Here is an 18,633-nt window from a genome sequence, read left to right as displayed (position 1 = left end):
GTCATGTCTTGTGGGATAGAAAAAGCCAAAACACTGTCACATTTGATTTTGCTGGCTACTCGCGTCTCAAGAACAAACCATGTGTTTTTAATCAACAACACTTTGTTTTGCATTTCTCAGACCCCAATACTCTTTAAATAGTTGCTTTTACCAGAGGGCTATTTTAAACCCAGGGCCAGCTTCTTTGCACAGGACATTAAGAAACAGAACACCATGTTACCGTTCACCAAGCTTATCATAGGCTCTTTCTCTGCTGGGATGACTATGTCTTATGTATTATCTATCTGTCTGTTTCAGAGGGGGCTTTCCTCTTCCCTCTTTGGGAATTTAATTAGATGTCTTCCCAGAAAGTTGGAGTTTTTTGGTTTCTCTAACAGGCAACCCAACTGGGTTATGGGAAAATGGCAAATTCCCAGCCAAAGGAAACAGAGAAAGTCACATCTGGGACTAGGATTCCAGGGGAGTGAAAGAGGAGGTGGTAGAGGAGGGGGACTATTGGACGGGAAAGGAGCAATAAAATAAGACTTCCAGAATGGCACATGTCGATTTCTGCATGCAAACAGGCCCCAGACCTCTCGGAGGCAGGTGTGCCCAGGCAAGCCCCAAAGCTTGAATGGGGCTCATCCTTCCATTTTCTGGGAATGGGTGGTACCTCAGGGCAAGAATAAGCTATGTGCAGGAATCTTTCAGTGGAAGGGCAGCTTCCTTGACTGCCCAATACACCAGGATCTCAACAGTGATTGGCACCTGACTTCATCTTATCCTGCCGTCTGTCTCCAACAACACCCGGCTTTACGAAAACAATAAAAAGAGACTGAGAGAGAAGATCCTAATCTACACTAGAGAAACACCCTATACTTTTTAGTGAACAATTAATTTAAGCCTAGTTGAACAGTCCAACTGAAAATACAGGCGTGGCTACCATGGGGTTCTGGTGTCAACTACCAACCCCTCAGCCATATGGCAAATTTCTTTTCCTTGAATGACTAGTGAAATCCTCCAACACAGCTCAGGTCGGGGCTTTCTTCTTCCATGGAGATCCTAATTGCTCATCCTCTGCTGATCAGATCATGCATGCCACCCCAGGTGGCCCCAAGCTGACACACCTAGACCTATGCCATTGCTTGTCAGACTCAGCCCTTCCTGGGTCTGAGCTGATAGTCTGACTGCAGACGACTCTCAATTGTCCAAAGTTCATTCTTTCATGAAGAGTCTTCATCAACTATATATTCTGGTTATTCCTTTTTCTATTCCATAAATTCATGAAATATGGTATAATCATGATACTACCCAATGGAAAACTCACTCTGCCGTTATCTTCTGCAAAAGTGCCTGTCCCCACATGCCTGCAACTGTATCGAGAGAAGGCAGTAGCTTATACACATGCCTGTCATTGTGGGGAACGGTCACGTCCATGGTCAGGTCCACCTCCCTCTCACAGGCGCACCCCGTGTTCCATGAGGCGGTATTAGTAGCGGCTCACTTGCAGCCTCACTAGGACTTGCTGCTGTATTATCACACTCACCCATGGGGATTTCATGTGGCCACATAAGGGTCTTGGGACTGACAATTTACAAGTCCAGGTTAGGGATTATTTTTCCAGTTGAGTATTATAAATAGGTATTTAAACTCATGGCCTGGGCCCTTAATGTTCTGTAGCAAATGTTTTTACTCATTTGGTGGTCTTCAGAGAATAAACCAGGAAACCCAGAAAGATAGTGAAATACTGGAAAACATCTTCTGGTTGCTATTTATATGGGTATTCAAGACTGGATTCAGGAGGCCTGTGTGTGTGTGTTGGCGAGGACTGCACATTCCAGGATTGATACCTGGCAGGAACGCCCTTGAAGCAAGACTCTAGAGTCGCCTCTCAGGTTCCTTCCTGTGTTCACCTCCACCTGCTTCCAGGTCTCCCATCCATGGCCATGGCCAGGTGCGCTGAGCTGTAAGGGCTAGGAAAGGATAGAGTTTACTATGCAAAGTGAGGTCCTTGCACAGCCACCAGCATGCTGATTAGGAATGCACAATTCCCACTGCCACACACCTACTGACTCAGAATCTGCATGTTAACGAGATTCCCCAGGTGATCTGTATGAACACCAAATTCGAGAAGCACTGGGATTTCTTAACCCTGGCCACATGTTAGAATCACCTGGGTATTGATGCTGCGATTTAACTCTAGACCAATTAAATCAATTTCTAGAAGTGGGGTCCAGGCTTTGGAGTTTTAACTATCCCTGGTCATTTCAATGTAGAGCCAGGGTTGGGACCACTGGTCTACAAGAATAATCAGTTATTGAGCACATCCCACGTGCCAGACACTGACTGGGAGTTTTAGAGACCTTCTTTATCCTCGCCACAAGCCTCGAACGGTGAGCACTGCCCTCTCCACTTTAGCGATGGCTTGTCCCCCGTCCCATAGGTCCCATGTCAGAGCCAGCATCTGAACCACAGCCTGAGCACCAGGCACCACACATTTGGCCTGTCAATGGTAGCAGTGTCACCATATCTAAGGACCACTAACAAGGAGGGAAGAGCAGCCAGGAAGCCCCAGGAAGCCCAGGTTCCAGGATGCAATGTGCTTCTCACAACAAGCAAATCAGGCTGAAGTGGAAAGAGCCCAGATTTGAGGGAGCTGCCACCACACGGTGGAGACCTACAGGTCAAACTGGCCGTGCCCTCCCTGGAAAGGCCAGGGGCGGCGGCCCACAGACCAATGGCCCTGCCACCCCCAGGGCCAGCGGCTCCTGCCTACTCGTATCTAGAAAAGCCGGGTGAAGGATTTCAGCTGGATTTAATGGGACATTTATGAATGGAACATACTTATTAGTAAATAATAATTATAGGAGAGCAGGTGCCCCGGGCGGTGGGGGGGAGGGAAGCAGGTAACACGGAATCCTATTTTCTAATGCCCTCCATGAGCAAACCCTGTTTGAAATTGAAACATCCCTGCTGTCAACACACATGTTTAAAAAAACCCGGGTTTCTGTAATATAAGCAGTAATTCTAATGCCTGCTGTTAATTGAAGCCTTCATCATTTACAGGGTGTTTTCACATATACTAATACACTTAATCCTCACAACAAGCCCGTGAGGCAAGTATTTTTCCTTATCCCATTTTATAGATGAGGAAACTGAAGCTCCAGGGATCTGAAGTGGCAGGCTCAAGGTCACACAGCCAGTGACCGAGTCATAGAGCTGGGCCTTCAGACGCAAAGCCAGTGCCCTGTGCACTGCCCACAGCTGCCTTCCAAACCACACTAATCATCCTGTCGAAATGCTAATCCTGCCAGAAAACGTGTCCTCCTCCACTTCTGGAGCTCCCTGTGATGCTAGTCACCAGAGCCCTAATCGTCAATGTCCTGGGTGCTAGCCGAACGCTAGGGAGACATTCTCGTGCTCCTGGGGAGTGTCCCTATCTGAGACTTAAGGCAGCTACGAGCAGGAGTTTGCCAGTCCAAAAGGAGTTCAGAGGTACATACAACTTGAAGAGTTTATGCACATATATACACACACACACGAAGTATTTCCATAGAAGGACATCTTCAGGGTAAAGTTTTAAGTCACCCTAAAATTCTTGGTGGAAGTCGTGAGCAAAAGAAATCATGAGCATTTCAAAAATGGCTACCAAGTGATACACGTCATCACCAACTTGCAGAAGATTAAGGAATCGGGAACAAATTAGCCTGGTGTCGACAGTGACTTACAGAGAAGTCTGAGAGAGGAGTCAGGAAAGCCGGCAACTTTAAATCCTGTAAAGTTTCTTAATCGAGTTACACTATTATTTGAAATTGGCAGAACACCAATGGATTTAGTCCAAAGATATAATATATGACTTTTTTTTCTGGTTTTCTTTTTTAAGGGCATTAAGGTTTTAGTTCCTTTTTTCCTTCTTCTCGAGAGGTTTTTTTTTTTTTTGGCAATATGTCGCTTTCTTTTCTCAAATCCATTTCCATCCAACATGCATAAAATGGAGCCAGTTCCAGGGAGCCCTACACCTCCCTTCTCTGCACACCCCAGAAGAGCTGCGTCCTTGATGAAACTAGCCAGCCCTGTGGCCACAAGCAACGCGACACAATTTGGTGCCAACGGCTCTCTCCTCTGCCTGGTTCTCCCTAACAGTTCAGCTATCCGCTCGTAGAGAGAGAGGGCGGGGGAAGCCTCACCACAGAATCACCCCCGAGATTATGGGGGTACCTTTCCCTTCAAAGGCCTCCTCCATTCCACATTCCTTCAGCAGGCCTTCCTCTTGGGGCTGTGTTCACAAGGCCACACAACTCCAGCCCTGTCCTTTGTATTTCCGACTCGCCCACACCCCACCCCCAGCTTTCGGATCCTCCCAGCCTCTCTGAGGGCCGCTTCCTTCAGGGAGCCCCCAGCGAGGCCGTCCAGGGCCCTGGGAGTGCGCACACGCCTGCAACTGCCCTCCCACAGGCCCTGAGAAATCCGGGAGATCAAAGAGCTCAGCAGCAGGGCCAGGTGTCCATCCTCCTCCACAGGCCACGGTTAATCAAACTGCCTGACTCACAAGGAGATCAAACCCGGCCCCCCGCCAGCTGTTGGTTAAAGCTGGCCTTCAAGTTGCCCTCATTAAATTTCCTCTCCCTCTCTCGTCCCTGCTGACTCCTGTCCCGTGACCATCGCGCTCTCTCCCATCTTTCTCTCAGGGCTCTTTTCCTCTCCCTCCTCTCTCCTTCCCCCGCCTCTCAATTTCTGTTTCCCTCCACTTCCTTGCTTTGCCAACACCACCCTTCCATCTCCCTGGCACCCCTCCCACTCTGTTCTCTCTGTTCAACTCCTTCGAAAATCCATGGCTCCTGGACCCTCCTTTTTAGCCTCTGAAAGTTCTAAGAGGAAGTTGCCCGGGCGTCTGGCCCAGGCTGCAGGGGTGCCAGGCCGCTGGGGGGTCGGAGAGCAGGTTTCCCCACCCTCAAGGCCAAGGATGAGCTCACCCATGCTGAACTGAATTCTCACCTGACCCTCTCTGCAGCAGACACAGGCCTCTCCAGCATCACACACACACACACAGCCATGTCTGGACTACTCTTCACTTCCTGTTTTCATAAGGCCTTCAAGTCCTCAGAGGGAACTGAGCGCACCCGGCACATTGGGCCAGCTGGCCAGTCCCCACCTTAGTACAGTTTTCAAGCCCCACCAGAAGAACCCGTTCCACCCATGAATGAGACACAGGGAGCACCACCTAGACGCTGGGAAACGGGCAGAGATCCCTTCTCTTCCTACCAGTTCTGCCCAGAAGGAGGAAGGATGGGAGCATTGGATCCCGACTTCCCCTCAGCTGATGTGTCAAGGATATTTACTCCAGTTGTCTGAGGATTGTTTTTATACACTTTCTCCTACAACAAATACTGGCGCAAAAAAAAAAAATGCGAGTACAGGCTACAGAGTACTGTCCTCTCTTTCTCCGTCTCACTATATATACATCTATGTATTTTTTAACTTGTTTTCCATTTCAGCGGTTCTTAAAGCGCACAGGCGTGAGAAAACACAGATGGAGTGGAGCAGGCAGTGTGGTAGCTGCACAGAAGACATCGCGCCACGTTAGAGATTTTTAGAAGTCTTGGAAGACCTCAGGATGCATAGAGGGTTTTTGGTTTGAGTGGGGGGTTTTTTTCCTCTCTTCCTTATAGAGTTGGAATTTTCTCCTTTTTCCTCTCTCTCGGTTCTATTTCTCTATCCCCGGCATCACCTGCTGCTGCTGGGAACACAGGGTCCCTTGGCCTGGGTGACTAGGGCACTCTGGCTGCCCCGGGGTTGACCCCCTCTACCTGCCTGTGTTTCCCCAGCTGTGGGAGGCGCGCCCACGGGAGGAGGGCCATCCGTCAGCGGGGCGGCAGCAGAGGCCTGCGTGAGGGCGAGAAGGTCAGCGCTGGTGCATGCTCGGGCAGGTCGGAGGGGTAGGAGGCATTACAAATTGTTGAGATATCAGGGCCTCGGCTTGATTGATGGTGCAGATCGAGGGGCAAGACGCCGGCACCAGGACAGAGCCTGCGCTCCAGTCCTCCGCTGGCTTCCTCTCAGCCCACCCCCGCAGCCCCTTTCTCCCAGCTTTCTTTTTCTGGCCTGCTCGCAGCCCATCAGTCAAGCCGTGCCCCGAAGCTGACCTTTTGCAGAGAACAGCCAGCCTACTAGAAGCATTTCTTTCTGAAAAACCTCACCAAGGAATTTTATTAATGCTGGCAGGCCCAGCAGTCAATGGTGTGCCACCACCGCTTCCAGGCCCCTCCGCCTGCCTCCTAGCCCGTGAGTTTGACTGGCCTTGAGTAAGAAGGCAAAAAGGGGCGTGTGTGACCAGACTTCTTTAGCAGTGTTCCTATTTCTCTGTCGGCCCCAAACCCACTTCTGGTGCAGGAAGGCCCCTCTGGTCCGACTGTCGCCTGTGGGTTGTGGGGTGCTGGCCTCACTCTGACACTCACCATTCTGTATGCCCCACCTTCGCCTCTGTGCAGGCTGTCTGCTTGAAGGCAGCGATGGGCGTTTTGGGAAAAGCCCTGGGGCCTCCTCTGCCAGAAAAGCAAAAATCAACTGAAAGCCCAGCTGGAATGGGGACGAGACGTGCTCCGGGCTCGGGCAGGGAATGGACACATCATTGGGTGGTTTCTAGCTGGAGGGGGACCTGTCCGTCTCATTGGGGCTTCTTTTTGGAGACCACACAGGTTGCCAGTCACGCCACTGCAGCGGCACAATAGAACAGAGAGTGGGGACGTGTTGGGGCAAACGGTGATGGAAGATGTTTAATAGAATTACTATGAGGCCCCGAGTTAATGAATCACGACTGCAAGAAATCATGATAATCCAGCAGGCATTAGTGACAGATTAGCTTCAAAGCTGCCATAAAAGTGCCGTGATGCTTACCTAACAGCCTGATTAATTCCCCCGGTACATAATGGCTTTATGGGGGAATCAGGCACCAACAGAGGCTTCCCAGAAAGCCGTGCTGAGATCCCCAGGGCGCCGGGGCACCCCCACCCTGCCTGCGCCTGTGGTTTCCGCTCTGCCTGGAGGCAGCTGCCCCCGCTGGGTTGGGGGTAGACAGGGCAGTGCTCAGGCTCACCCCAGAGCCACCTCAGGAGAACTCACGGAGCAGCCCCTTGGAATCCCTCCGTGCTGTGCCCCTCACCAGGTGGCTGTTGAGGCAGACTAGGAAGTCACATTGCCCCAAGCCCCAAAATAGGCACCTCTGGACCAGCACTGGTGCCGGGAGAGCCCCATCCCTGTCCCGGGATCAAAGAACCCAGTGTGGAGAGGTCTGGGCAGAGTGCTGGACTCGGGAACTCACCATGACTGTGCTGCTCCCCAGCTGTGTGTCCTGGCAGGTCACTTAACCTCTCAGGGCTCAGGCAGGCAGGCTCTGAGCCTGCATCCTTAACCACTAGACCGCCTCCCTGGAATGGGACCTAATAGTTACTCATCGCTAATTTGCGTTCCAGGCATGATGCAAATCTCCCCATAAGTATTATTGCGTTTCATGCCCCCAACAGTCCTACGAGATCATTACCACTATTGTCTTCACTTTACAGATAGGGAAACTGAGGCTGGGAGAGGGCAGGTAAGCAGCCCACAGCCAAATGAGCAGTAGATGTGGAACCAGGCAATACTCCCAGTTGCTTGCTTCTCTATCAGCACTCTTCAGCCCTAATGCCACCAGTTTAACCTCAGGGCCAAAGGAGCTTGTCAGACACTGAACATCACCTTTTTTGAGGAAGAGGGACTCTCGGCTCTGCTGTATGCCTGCCCCACCCCCCATGGCAGCGGAAAAACCATGACCTAGAGGCAGCCGGGCTGGACTCCACCTCTCCCATTTACCTCCACTCTGCATACGTTCCTGTTCTGATAGTGTTCCCTTGGGCACATAACCACTACTGCTCTCTGTTTCAGCATCTCTTTTGTACAAAGGGAATAGTAATGATAATAATAATAATGATGGGCTACCCACCTGACAACAGGGATGTCTTGACCCCTTAAGGCTCAGATCTTACCTTTTCACCACTCCAACTAGAGCCCAGGCCTCTCTCCTGAGCACACCCACAGACTCTGCTCCAGAGGCTCCCACCGTGGTCTGCTCATCTTCCCATAAATATGGAGAAAACTAGCACAAAGCCCAGGTCTGAAGGGAATTCTCAGAGTCATGTTCATCTTCATGATGTTGAAGAAAACCCCCCAGGAGGCCTGAGTCACTGCTGTGGCAGGCAGGCTGTTTCTGGTCTGATTATAGGCTCCATGAGAGGCACGCAGCCCTCCCTCTGGCAGCCTTGCTCCCAGCCCACGCCACTCCAGGGTTCCCACCAAGTGGGGACTCCCACCAGGCTGCCTCTGAGAAGCCTGCAAAATAGGATACTTGGTCCTTTCCTGCCAAAGCATCAACAGGCTCCAAACTTCCCCAAGGTCTGTGCTCCTTTTAAATTCCAAAATCAAACGGCAACCATCAGTCAGCAAATATTTACTTTTACTGGGCACCATGGGAAAAGCCAAGAAGATTCACTCCATCCCTTTGCAGCCGTGAATCCCAAAATGGACATAAGGCTTGAAGACATGTGCTGGCAGCATTGGGTGGGTTTTCTGAAGGTGACTACCTTTGTGATGACCCATACATCTCCTGTAGCCCCATTCTCTTGTCTGAGCTGCCGACTGCCTAATGTGTAAGTGGACCCTATCGCTTTAGTTATAAAGTCATAAAATCTCAGGGTTGGAGGAGACCTTAATGATTGTTTCTTCCACTCCTCCCCAAATCTACCCCCATCTGCTATTGACTCCTCTTGAGTTGAATATATAGTTCTTATTTCAACATGCTGCGCTCAGTGAAAGCTCAATAAGTATTTATTGATGGTGGTCCCCATGATGAATTAACAGCCAAAGCTATAAAATTAAAGTTTCACACAAGCAGGGGACCCTGGTGAGAAAGAAACTGCTACATAAAATTTGAAATTTTTCAAAATGACAAGCATTCACACACACTCGTGCGCACACACACACCGACTGTGTGACAGACAGAACACCACAGTTCTCTATCTCCCCCATTTAGAGAATCACATTGGAAAACAGGAAATGTTCTTCTTATAGAATATTCATGCCTTTCAGCTTCTCAGAGGCCAATCAGCCCGGCCTGTCTGGGTGTGCCGGGCCCTGGACCCGGAGTCTGTCTTTGTCTCCTTGCTGGAACCAACAACCAATGCAGTTCTTGTCCTGGAGAAACAAAATGGTGACACTTTATCAGATGTCCCAGGTGGGCTTAAGTCAGTGCAGTAACATACAATTCTAAGGATGCTAAAACTTCAAGGAAAAAGATCCAGGGTAGGACAGGTGGCTTAAATGGGAATGTTTAACAAGGTAGTGTGTACCTGGAAGGAAATGTTAGGGAGGGTCACCATAAATAAGTCAAGAACTTTGAGGCCTAGTGGGTAGAGACCAGCAATCACCAGCCAATCCCATCGTGCAGCCCCTGACCCCACCCCAACGTATTTATACGCATGAACTCACTAACCATAGGTCTACAGGCCTCCTGTGGTTCTGTTTGAGGACCAGCCGGCAGAGCTCACTTTTCCCTCATCTGGAAGGCCTGGATCCCCTCCAGCTGCAGCACTGAGGCATCAGAGCTCACTGTCGGCCCTCTCAATCTCTACCCCATTTGACTCTGAGAGCGAGTTCCAGGGCCCTGCTAAATATAGGGGTAGAGGCAGGGCCTTCTCAAGCTGAGCCACAGCCTTCCCTGGAGATCAGTCGGAAAGGGGCCCTGCCACTCCTGAAACCAAACCAGAGAGAACCATCGACAAGCTGGTAAGTTACGTGGGCTACAATCTCAGCCAGCTCAAAAGGAGGAAAACCCAGAAGCCTTGAAGAAATGAATGAGAGTCTGTGCTGAACTTACCAAGCGCGACTGTATGGGTAACTCATTCCCTCTGCACCTGGTCTGTACCCCGAGATTCTCTCTCATGGAGGAAGCTGGTTCTAAGGCAGTATGTGGCAGGCGTGGGGATGGGGCAGATCAGGAGAAGTAGAAAGGGAAAGGCCAGAAAAACAAACATCAATCTTATGAGGACAGTGCCACCCCACTCTGTTCCCAAAAGATCCCCAAAGAGAGCCGTGAAGGGAAGCAGGTCGGGAGCTGCAGTGCAGGCCGCCCTGGGGCTGCCCTGCCTCTTCGGGTCAGCCCCAGGCTCCAGGCTCTTCTCTCTCTTCCAGCTCTTGTTTCTTGTCTAATGCCCAGAGCCCCCTATCTGGTCACTGGTGGTTGAGCAGGCACCCTGGGAGAAGACAAAGAGAGAGGGAACCTATCCACGACCAGCACTTAGTGGCATCGCCCTGTGCCCGGCCCTCTGCTAGATGGAGTCCTCCCATGGGAAAATCCCAATATGCCCTTGGACAGAAAGAACACCCCGGGTCCAGCTGGCAGGGCTCGCTGGCCCTTCCCAGCCTGGGCCTTCTTCCCTTCTGCTAACAACTGTCTCATGATTCTGCTCTGGTTTGGGGTGTTTGTTCCTGCCCAGATGGAGTGTCTGATCTTGCCATGGCCAGTGTTTGCTGCAAAAGGGGACCTGGTACACTTTTATAGGAACCCAGTGGTTCCCTGGGGCCAGACTCTAATGCTGTCCAGATGCAGAAAAACAGAAGGGCCATTCAAAAACAACCGAAATATCAACACACTTTGAAAGCGGTCTGTTAGCACTTGTCATAAGCACAATAAACAAAACAAAGAAACCATCAGAAAGTACCGTGAGACAGTCAGGCTTTAGGAACTTGGCTTTGATGGCTTAGAAAAGCAAAGAATGGGGGCAGAACCAGTCCCCACGTGGGCTGAGGTTTGTTTGTTCTGCTTATCTGAAGTCAGAGTTAACAATCCCCATCATGATGAAAGGACCTAGAAGTTTCTCCTTTGCAACTGGCCCCTTTGCAGATTGGCGCAGCCTTCCACAAGCAGTCAGTTTCTGCACATGGCCCATAAAACACCCATTTGTACAACACCACTCCCATCTGTTGAAAGACCCTTGTTCCCTCTGAGTTAGCTCAACAAACAAGTGAACTCAACCAACGAGATCCTTTGCTGGTGTTCTTACCGGAGGGCTCAAGGAAATAAGACCTAGGCTGGTGGGGACACAGTTACAGTCACTCCCTTCTCAACAGTTAGATACCCCAGCTCCAGGTGAGGCAGGGCAAGGACCCAGGGTCTGTTGGTCCTGCCTTTTGGAGGAAGAGGCTGAGAGAGAAATGTCAGCAGTCCACCTGGCACACACCAGCCTTCCACTCGGAGTTGTGGAGCTGGGGCTGGGCCTGTCTCCGGGTGAAATGAGGCCGCTCTTCACCAGTCACTCAAGGTTGTTTCCTACTGTCTCCGCAGCTCAGGCTTTGCTTAATTCCCACAGTGGGTGCTGGCCAACTCGTCTATCAAATTACCTGCCAGTGATTTAGTGAGCTTAGTTCGTTTGGGTGCAGTCCCACATTTTGACTCTTAGTCAAGCAAAATAGGGGATTAACCAAAGGGAGTGGGGGAATCTGACATGGCTGTCTACTGTGAGAGACGGGGCTCCAGAAGCTAAGGAGACCCGATAGCAGGAGGGAGAACCTGGGAGGCCCCAGACACACGCTCTGGTCCCCTGACAGCCATGTGACCTGAGTCCATCTCTTGCATCCCCCTCGCCCCATACAGACACCCAGCTGGCCAGTCTGCTAAGCCCTATGAGCAGACGAATCAGAAGACTCAAGTCTGTTTGCCCCTCATAATTGGGAAAGCAAAAAAAACACAAAAACAGATGTCAGAACAAAGAAACCAAACGTACGTAGAGCAGGAACTCTCCCATTTCTGCTCCGGGCCTGAAGACTGAAGTCTATTCTGCCGTAATCCTCCTCCTTGCACAGAAAACGCCCGCAGCATCAGCCAGTTTAGTCTGAATCCAGCTGTTTCTCTACAACAGTGAATGATTCCACAACAATCAGTAAAAGTTCATTGAACACCTTTGATGTGCCCAGTCACTCCCTTTAATTACTTCAAACAGCTGAGTAGGTGGGAATAATCTTGGAAGGAAAGCCTCAACTCCTCCAGATGCCTTGCAACCTGTCGTGGATGCAGGCGCGAGCCCCACAGGCCCAGCCTCTTCGTGTTTCTAAGGCCTCCTGCCAGGTGGGGACTGAAATAGCAGGAGCCAGGAGGCTCAGCTCGCTGCCTTCGGAGGGGCCCCCTTTCCTTTGAGCAGCCTCCTGTGGCCTAGAGGAAAGGACAGGGAGTTTTGTAGTCAGAGAAACCTGTGATTCAAGTGCCATCTTTAGCACATACTAGCTGCCAGCCTCGGAGCAGTCACAGCTAATTTATACGACACTGTAAGGACTGGAAGAGCTCATGCTTAGCAAGGACCAACGCACAGCCCAGCATAGAGTATGTGCAATAAATATTAGCTGCTTTATTCTTGTCTCCACCCACCTACAGCTGTCAATCAATTAACAGACAGGTATTCGTTAGAAGCTGATTAAGTACCTAACACAAGGGGAGTTCAAAGGATACAGATAAATAAGCGAAGGTCACTGCGTGGGGGAGCTCCCAAGATGATGGAGAAGATGAGCAGATCATTTAAATGGACAGAGAAACTGCTTCAATGCAGAAATGCGGAGTACTATTCTTACAGGGAGGCAATTGGTCCTTCACAGGCTTAGAGCCACCCTGCTTCGTCCTACTACTTACTGGCTGGATGAACTTGGACACACTTAACTCCTCTAAGTCTTGGTCTCCTCATCTGTAAAATGAGGAAAGTAACATCTAGCTCATAAGGCTGCCGTAAGGATTAAATTAAATTAAATGTGCCCGTTATTGGATGTGTAAACTCCTATATGAAATCTGAATACTAATCGACCTAATTCATACGGATGTTCTGAGGATTACATTTGTTAATACATGCAAAGCATTTGAAATAGGGTTATGTAATTGCTTGCTATCATTGCCCTCTAGAATGTAAGTTCTCTGAAGGAAGGATTTGGGTCTGTTTTATGCACTGATGCATTCCCAATGGAACAGGGCCTGGTATGTATCACATTAACATTGGTTGATTGAATGAGTCATTAAATTCTACAGGAGAACAGAGCAGAGGGGCAGATTCCATTCTGGAAGGCTTCCTGGAGGAGGTGATGCTAAAGGGTGAATAGGAGTTAGCCACGCTGAGAAGATGGGAAGAACATGCCTGCAGAGGCGCTAGCACAGGATGGGTACCAGGTGTGAAAGAGCCTGATATGAACAGGAAATCTTAAGCAATCTAGTATTTGTACAATAAAAAGCACAAATCAGGGAGAGGCAGGAGACGGAGGCTGTCTCCTGGATCTTCCAGTGACTGATAGTGTGTGATCAGACACACCCTGGAAAACACACCCGAGAGAAATGGGAGCACTTGAGAAAGACAGCTTCCGTCAGCCCCTCCTAAGGCCTTCAAGTCACTGGGCCTGATCCAGGAGAGCCCCAGAAATAGCATTTCGCATGAGCCCTCCGCCCTTGGGGAAAGTCCCATCACATGGGACCCTAACTCATCTGTCTGCAAGATTTCCAGCCCACTTGGAGAAGCAGGCAACCATGCCTGTGAACTCTGACCCCATCAATCCTAGCAGGGCCTGGGGAAGCATTTACATCTTCAAAGGTCCTGGTAAATGTTAGCCAACAGCCTCCCCAAATCCCGACCCTCACCTCCTCCCCCTCTGGGTCACCAGGGGTCAGCGACCAGGGTCACACCTGCCCAGGCCTCGCCCAGGCCCAGATCAGCCAGGCATCTCATCCCCAGAACCGTCCTGCGCTCTCCTGGCTGCGTCCCTTTCCCTCCCCGCCATGCACAGGCCTAGGGAAGGTATAGGGCCAACAGGGAGGAGGCCCCCACAAGAAGGCCCAGGCCACCTTCCAAGGGGCCTTTGGATGAAGGAGGGCTCAGGTCAGCCACCCTGGAAGAAGCCCTGGGTTCCAGATCAGGGGAGGGGGTGGCACAGGCCCATAAACCTGGGTTAGCTCCAGTGACTGCCCTATCAAGCAGGTTTCAGTGACCTCCGCCTGACCCCAGTAAGCTCCAGTTGTCCCTCTGATCTCCTCAAGGCAGGGAGGCCTGTTAACTTTTACCAGACTCCTTTGACATGAGCGCTAATAAGAACCTGGGAGGGAGTTCATTCAAGTGTCAGGGGATCAGGCAGCCCTCCACAGCCTCACCACCTGCACCCGGCCCCGGAGCTCCAGCCAGAACCTTTGCCACACCACAGGACGGACGAGGAACAGGGCTCTGGGCCCCGAGAAGCAAAAGGGAGCCCAGGCCTGCAGGTCTGCCTCCACAGTGGACGCTGGCCCTGGTCCCACCTCAGATTCAATTCTCCCTGTTGGTGGCCCTCAGGCCATTGTGGCCTCAGCTGACATCCAAGAGCAGGGACTGCCCTGCCATTTTACAGAAAGGCATAGAAGACTACCCCCAAAGAGTGGGGGGCCTTGCCATGGCAGAGCCGGGACTGGAACCCAGGATCGGGAGCTCTATTGAGCTATGCTCCTTTGGGGACAGTCACCCTGCCAGTGGTGATAAAATGGGCTCAGAATGAAGGCCGATGGCCTTCCCAGGCTTAGCCCTGCCCCGCCCCCTCCCTCCCTGCTCCAAGCCCAGTCCCCTCAGAGCTCCTCCTGGCGGGGGCAGGACAGGCAGATTAGACCACTGGGCAGAGCCAGCACGCTCACCTCAGCTCAACAGTAATGGGCTGTGTGGCTTGGGAAAACCACTTAACCTTCCTGTGCCTCAGTTTCCCCACTTGTAAAACAGGGAGGGGAAGGTCTCTAAGATCCCTTCTGGTTCTACATTCTCTCACTCCAAGTTTTCACCACCTCCAGTTTCTCTCAGCCCTATTCCTCCTCAAAAACACTGCCAGATTCTTCTGGTTTTACCACAGACTTTATAGCCAGAGGGGTTCATCTAGCCTAATCCTTTTATTTAAAAAATGACATAGCTGGAATCCAGAGAGACGAATTAGCTGAGTGACCTTGAGCAAGATGCCTAAAGGCAGAGCCAGGCCTGGAATTCAGGTCTCCTAGTTCTTCACACGGTGCCAGCTCCAGGCTCCAAAGGCGCCAGGGAGCCCCACCTCCTCAGAGGGAACGGACCAAATTCTTTGCCTGGCATTCAAGGCCTGCCCACTGGCCTATGTGTTCACTGCCCCCTGAGCGCCCCCTGCTCTGTACTCAGACTCACTCTTTCCCAGGAAAATCCTACGGTCAGTCTCACCCCAGCCTCTGCTCTGGACGGCCCCATCCTACAATTTGTCCAAGTCTACGCTCTCCCCAGAGCTTCCTGCCCACATGGCCCTGCCCGCCCTCCCTGACCTCCCGCAGCCACGAGTCTGAGTTATGCCTGCTCACTTCGTTCCTCATCCTGTTCTTGAAGGTGTCAGCATCTCCCTGCCTTCTCCACACAGCCTAGAGTTGAATCCTTGCTCCACCGGCCTCCTGAGCAAGTCACTTCACGTGCTTGTGCCTCAGTTTCTTCATATGAAAAGACGAGATAATAGGAGTTCCTACCTCAGCCAGTCATTGTTAGGAGTCCTTCTAATATATACGCATACTTAAAACAGTGCCTGGCACATAACATACGTGTATATATTTGTTACTATTGCCATCAAGGCTATTCCAACTCCCAGCACCTCTGGGTACGTCAGGAGAACCCTCTTTTCATGCCATCCCCTCACCTTCCAGTGCTGTGTTAGACGATGCTCTGCTGTTTTCATGGCCAACTTTTCTGGAAGCGGGTGGCCAGGTCCTTCTTCCTAGTTTGTCTCAGTCTGGAAGCTCCGTTGAAACCTGTCCACCATAGGTGACACTGCTGATATTGGAAATCCCGGTGGCATAGCTTTCAGCAACACGCAGCCACCATAGTGTGACAACCAACAGACCGGTGGTGTGGTTCCGTAACCAGGAAACAAACCCGGACTGCAGCGGTGAGAGCACCGAATGTTAACCACTAGACCGCCAGGGCTGGCTCGTATATGTATATTTACTACTATTAAACTTCACGTATACATATTATTATATACACGTGTATACATATATATCATATATTATATATATACATGTTTCATGTATGTATTTTTTTCAACTGTAAGTTTCTCTGAATGCACATATAATAATGCGTTTCTTGGTAACTTCTGGAACTGTGGTGATGCAGGTCAAGGAGGCATTCGAAAATGGATGGACAGATATATACAAAACCCAGTCCTGGAGGTGACAACATCGGGATAAACTAGTTTGTTATCAGAATGTTCATCAGCACAGCTCCTGGACAGAGGAACAGAACATTTTCACCCACCAGAGTATTCCCCAAACCATAAAGATTCCCCTTAAAATTCTAAACACTCCCTCCCATCTCCTCCCACCAGCAGAGTCCCTTAAATTCTGTTGGTTCACCCGCTCGGCTTGGTGCCCAGCCCAGGCCCCTCCTGCTCACCCCTATAGACAAAAGGCTTGTGGGTGATTGATGGTGACAGTGACCTGCCACTGACCCTTCCAACCTGGGCTTGCTGCTGCCCACCCGGCACTCAGCAGCCCCCCACCCCGCCCCCCGGGCTCTTTGGTATGCAGATTGCCCACCTGATGGGGCTACTGGTTTTCTTCCCCTCGGTGAAGTGGAATCTTTGATGTGGACCCTCCTGGGTTCGCTCCAAATGTCTGGGCCCCCGGAATCACTGCCTACGACAGCCTGCCTGCCGACTACCTTTAGGGGTTCAGGGTGTGAAGCTACACAGACCTGGGTTCAAATCCTGACTCTGCCACTTCCAACCTTTGTGCTCTTCCAGACGCGGAATCTCAGCTTCCTTATTGTGAAGAAAGAAGATAAAGCATGTCCCGGGGAGTTGTTGGAAGGACTATGTTAGACAACATATAAAGCTTTTGCACAGTGCTGGCACATCGTATTTACTCAGTAAATGGTGGCTATGGTGAGGAGGAGGATTATAATGATGCGAAGGCGGAGGGTTGTACATGAGGACCGACTTTGGCTCTGTTTTGTCCTCTTTCTTCCTCTTATAATCACCTCCTTGATCTCCCTCCCAAGAGTGGTGACATCGGAGCATCTCCTCTTTCCTCTTTCACACACACACACAAACACACGCACACACTACACCCTCTCCACAGCTTTTGATTTAACTTTCTCCTTTCCCAGAACTTCTCTCGCTGCCATTTGGGACGACTGGACCCCATGGAGCTGTCTCCTTCTTGCTCCTTCATCATTGGTCACTTGTGGTATTTGCTGACTGGGCTCATGTCCTCCACAGCTCAGCTGCCCAAGACTTGCTGTCCTTACGAAAGAATCTGTTTCCACTAAACCACTGAGCGTTTCACAGGTCATCATTTTAAAGCCATTTATGTACTCATTTTCTTTAGTTTATTTGCCTAGTCCTCAAAGAATATTTGGTTTGAGTGACTTCCTGCAACCAAATTTGGGTGCTTAACCCAAAGGTATCAAGCCGCCTGGTCTTTGAGATTGAGCTGCGGCTCAGGCCAACCACCATTTTGAAACAAACGGCAGACCAAAGGAATGCTCAGCTGGGCCTGTCCCCTGCAATTTTAAACAGATTTCAGTGCAGTGGGACCCATGAAAAGCAGTTATCCGGAGAGGCGGGCTGGTGGAACCCACAGTGCGAATGAAGGCCCCAGGCACCATGCAGGGGGAGCACAGCAAGGAAGTCAGAAATGGCCAGCATCCCCGCTCCCCTGAGGCTGCCCACAGGCTGGAAGACTGGAATCGGAAAAGTAGAGTAAGTGTTTTCATCTGACAGGAAACGAGGGTTGGCTCACCTCAGAGTTCCAGCTCCACATGCCATACATTCTAGATCTTTCTCTCTCTCTCTCTGAGCCTCGCTCATGGAAGCTTTAATGACATCCAAAAACAGACTCCCTACACTCTTAATTGTACAGGAATGCAGTGGGGCAGATGAGAGCCCAGGAAACAAGAAAACTGTAAGTCTGGAGTAAGATAACCCTGTTTAAACAATGTCAGTGAACACCTCTGAAAAACAGCCTACCCTGGAAAGGCAATGATGAAGGAAGAGATTTTTCAGGCTTCCATTCCAGGAAGCTCCCAGGACAAAGAGGGTTCCCTGAAAGAACCCCATCGATGTGAATGTGTCTCCTCTCTCTGTTCTCCCCAGAAGTTCAGAGCAGCGGGCAATGGGGACATGACTGGGGAGAGAGATGTCTTAGGGGTGAGGAGTTTTAACAACTGAAATAGAGAGATGAGCGTCAGAGGGACTCGTCTATCCCCCTTGAGCAAAATGAACAGAGGGAGAAGGAAGAAAGGGGATGGGGAGTGCTTTCCCAGTGGAACGAGTCGCTGAGTTAAATTACAGGGCCCTGGGAGGGGTGATTAACAACCCTCGTGGTTTTCTGCTTCACAGCCATTACTCACCCCGAACCTGGGGCTTCTCGGTTACACAGCCCAGCACAGGCCGACCATTTTTTCCATTGACTGAAAACACATTCTGACTGAAAACAAACTTTGGATCCCCGAGGCTTGGCAGGCCCTCGGTCCTTCTCCATATTTAATCAACGGGAAGCTAAACACTTTCAATCTGTGATGGCTCATTTGGACGGGGTCTCGGGGCTTTTGCTTGGTGCCAGATATAATAACTCTCCTC

The 18,633-nt window shown here is 50.7% G+C and overlaps 1 long non-coding RNA gene across 3 annotated transcripts in view; it reads right to left on the bottom strand.

Annotated features, from left to right (window-relative positions):
* Nucleotides 1-8,817: 8,817 nt before the first annotated feature.
* Nucleotides 8,818-18,633, bottom strand: part of LOC102147751 (uncharacterized) — a 52,869-nt gene continuing 43,053 nt past the window's right edge. The window contains exons 1-5 of one of the 3 annotated variants that reach the window (XR_002804309.2): nt 15,691-16,325; nt 11,790-11,915; nt 9,884-10,259; nt 9,500-9,757; nt 8,818-9,201 (exon numbers count right to left, since the gene is read on the bottom strand). This is a non-coding gene — a long non-coding RNA (uncharacterized lncRNA). Of the gene's footprint in view, nt 9,202-9,499; nt 9,758-9,883; nt 10,260-11,789; nt 11,916-15,690; nt 16,326-18,633 lie in introns of those variants that run through there. The other 2 variants (XR_011433110.1, XR_002804311.2) reach the window with 2 other exon arrangements.

This window comes from Equus caballus, chromosome 27 (assembly GCF_041296265.1).
Source record: "Equus caballus isolate H_3958 breed thoroughbred chromosome 27, TB-T2T, whole genome shotgun sequence".
Lineage (NCBI taxonomy): Eukaryota > Metazoa > Chordata > Mammalia > Perissodactyla > Equidae > Equus > Equus caballus.
Note: the sequence above shows the minus strand (reverse complement) of the source record. Positions and strands in the feature narration are given on the sequence as shown.